This window comes from Leptonychotes weddellii, chromosome 3 (genome assembly GCF_054177405.1).
Source record: "Leptonychotes weddellii isolate Sample4059 chromosome 3, ASM5417740v2, whole genome shotgun sequence".
Classification (NCBI taxonomy): Eukaryota; Metazoa; Chordata; class Mammalia; order Carnivora; family Phocidae; genus Leptonychotes; species Leptonychotes weddellii.
Window position 1 is genome coordinate 64,597,990 of NC_138371.1, and position 3,990 is coordinate 64,601,979.

Below are 3,990 nucleotides of genomic sequence, written 5' to 3' on the forward strand. Positions count from 1 at the left end.
AACAAATAATACATTATATGTTAAAAAAAAAAAAAAGAAGAAGAAGAAGAAGATAGTAGGAAGGGAAAAATGAATGGGGGGAAATCGGAGGGGGAGACGAACCATGAGAGACTATGGACTCTGAGAAACAAACTGAGGGTTTCAGAGGGGAGGGAGTGGGGGATGGGTTAGCCCGGTGATGGGTATTAAGGAGGGCATGTATTGCATGGAGCACCGAGTGTTATACGCAAACAATGAATCATGGAACACTACATCAAAAACTAATGATGTGGGGCGCCTGGGTGGCTCAGTTGTTAAGCGTCTGCCTTCAGCTCAGGTCATAATCCCAGTGTCCTGGGATGGAGCCCTGCATTGGGCTCCCTGCTCCACGGGAAGCCTGCTTCTCCCTCTCCCTCTGCCCCTCCCCCTGCTTGTGTTCCCTCTCTCACTATGTCTCTCTCTGTCAAATAAATAAAACCTTAAAAAAAAGAACTAATGATGTAATGTATGGTGACTAACATAACATAATAAAATAAAATTTAAAAAAAGGATATGGAGGAAAATGAAATCCAAATCATACACATACACACACACACATGCACACATATGTCCTACACCGTACAGGACTTCACTGTGAGCCATGGAGAAATCACACTACCCCAGAGACAATTAATGCCCATTGGCCAGTGTGCTAAGAAAAGAGTTTCCAAAAATTCTAAGATTTCTCAAATTACTGCTACCTCAGCTTGGTCCCCTGGGTCTTCTTTCTTCTCATTTCTCTCCAAAATAGTTTATTCAGGAAGAATACCCCATATTTAGAAATGAGTAATTTTCAAAAACAAAATCAACTTAGAATCTATACAAAAATAATTCAAGTAAAAGAGCTAACAAAAAACAGATGAAGAACACACACATGAATTTTTGCCATAAAATAAGCCAAAGAGGTCTCCATTAAATAAGAGAACTTAGAAGAAAACAAGCTTCTAATAGAAACATTTAACAATGTCAAAATCAATCATAGATCTAAATGAGAAACTTAAAACTATAAAACTTCTGGAAGGAAATATAAATCTTTGGAACCTTGGGCTAACAAATAGTTCTAGATAGCATACAAAAAAAACACAAACCATGAAAGAAAAAAGTTGGTAAGTTGGATTGATATCTCACACCATATACAAAAATTAACTTGAATCTTTAACCTAAATGTAAATTAAAATTATTGACAAAGAGTCTTTGCTTGACCAAACTTTAGTCAGGCACCTTCCCCTAGCCCATCTGTGTGCTTCTTTATAAAATCCAGTTTTAGCAAGAATCCCACTAAGTCAGTCTAACCAGAGCTTCCCACCCTCTATATCAGATCACTCTTGATGTCTGATCAAATTCCCCATCCTCCAACATCTCCCAGGTGATGCGATCATGCTGATTTGTCTTCAGAAAAAATTCTGTTAGATGCGTTTAGCCAGAATCCCCCTCACCTCTAATATTTCCTCTTACTAATTTTCCATCCACTGAATACCACCTTGCTCCTTGGCTATAAAGTTGGCTATAAATCCTCACTTGCCCATATATTCAGAATTGAGCCCTGTTCTATACTGAAGACTATTGCAATTGTCCAGAATAAAATCTGTTTTTACCACTTTAACTACTGTCCAGCTATGTTTTTTATTTGACACTAAAAAACTTTTGGGGGGAAAAAAAAAGGAAAAGAAAATCTTTATGACATTGGGTTACCAAAAATATCTTAAATAAGACACAAAAAGTACAAACCATAAATAAAAAATGATAAATTGGACTAGTAGCCAGAATATATAAAGATTCCCAGAACACAGTAATAAGAAAACAAAGAATCTAATTTTTTAAAATTGAGTACAAGATTTGAACAGACACTTGGCAAAAGTAAAGATTCAAATGCCAAACAAATACATGAACATATGTTCAACTTATTAGTCATTAGGGAAATTCAAATTAAAGCCTCAGTGATATACTATCAAACACCTATTAGCATAGCTAAAATTTTTAAAGGTGACAATACCAGGAATGGACAATGAATCAAAGCAACAGAATCTCCTGTATGTTTCTGCTGGAAATGTAAAGTAATATGGCTACTTTGGAAAACAGTTTGACAGTTTCTTATAAGGTTAAACAAACTCAGCAATCCACTACTAGGTATTTATCCAAGAGAAATGAAAACATATGTCCACACAAACACCTCTACACAAATGTTTAAAGCAGCTTTATTCATAATCCCTAAAATCTGGAAATGTCCCACATGTCTGTTGACCAGAATGGATAAACAACTGTGACATATCCATATTTAGCAACATAAGAGAAAAACTCCTGACACATTCAACAACAGAGATGAACCTCAAAATCATTGTACTAAGTGAAAGGAGGCAGACGCTAATGATTACATAATGAAATTACTCAATTTATATGACATTTCTGAAAAGCAAAACGGTAGGGATAAAAATAGGTGGTTGCCAGAGGTTGGGAGTGGGGTAAGGGGTTGATTACAATGGCCTACAGGGAGGCTTTCTGGCGTGAAGGAAATATTCTACCATATGTTAATGATGGTGGTGTTTATACTGCTATATATATGCGTCAAAATTCATAGAACTATACACCTTAAAGGGGCGAATTTTGCTTTATACCTAAAAGGGCAAATTATACCTCCATAAATCTGGTGTTCAAAAAGACACTAGTTTATAAATCATGTAAATTATAGTTACAAAGAAGAATTGAAGAAAATATTTAATTAAAATTAGGACTTGGCAAACAGGTGTATGGCAATAGACATTAATTAGTTTTTTATTTATAATAGGGAAGCAATAAGTAGCATCAAAAGTCAAAAAATTAAAAAAATACAAGCTTAGGTAATCACCAAAGGGCTTAAAAACACATTATAAATCTTCTGAACTATCAGAAGGAAAACGCACATACACATTTGATTTTATAAGTATAGATAATATAGCAAAATAAAAATAAAGCGGTAACAGTAGAAGTCATAAGAGATGAAAGAGAACTAACACCTAACCATGTCTGCGTAACAATATATGTAAATGGGATAAAGCCACATATTAAAAGAAAAATACTTTCAGGTAGATTTAGAAAATCAAACTCAACTATTTGTTGCATACAACAAATGGATGGATACATTTAAAGCAAGGTTAAATATCGGGCCTATATATGAGGCAATTTATTTTAAAAAGCTAATAGAATGATTGCGTTATTAAGATCAAACAAAATTGAATTCACGCAAAAAGCATGAAATAAGACAAATGAGTTCACTTTATAATGATGAAAGAGTCAATCATAATGAAGGTCTGTCATGGATCATTAATGCCAAAATCCTAGCTTGAAAATTCCTAAGTAGATACTATGTAAGATACAAAGAGAAATAGAGAAAAATACAGAAGTAATGGGGAAAGTTCATGCATTCTCTTGACCCATGACAGATCAAGAAAACGGTATAAAAGTAAAGATACAGGATCAAATTCTACAATTCATAAAGTGTCTCTAAAATTTTAATCTCTTGGGGTGCGTGGGTGGCTCAGTCATTGGGTGTCTGCCTTCGGCTCCGGTCATGATTCCAGGGTCCTGGGATCAAGCCCTGCATTGACCTCCCTGCTCCGCGGAGATCCTGCTTCTCCCTCTCCCTCTGCCTGCCGCTCTGCCTACTTGTGCTCTCTCTCTCTATCTCTCTGTCAAATAAATAAAATCTTTAAAAAATAAAAAATAAAATCAGGCTATTTGTTCCTTTGCTGCTGCTTAAATCTTTAAAAAAATAATAAAATAAAATAAATTTTAATCTCTCTAATATATATCACACCCTTCACCCTGGAAACAAATAATACTCCATCTTTAAATACCCAAAAAATATTCACAAAAATTTTGGTTCATGTAGGACCACAAAATAGTCCCAATATATTACAATAAACAAAAATAGTACAGATCATATTGTCAAATTTTAATACAAAGTAGAATTGATTTTTTGATGGAAAACAAAATTCC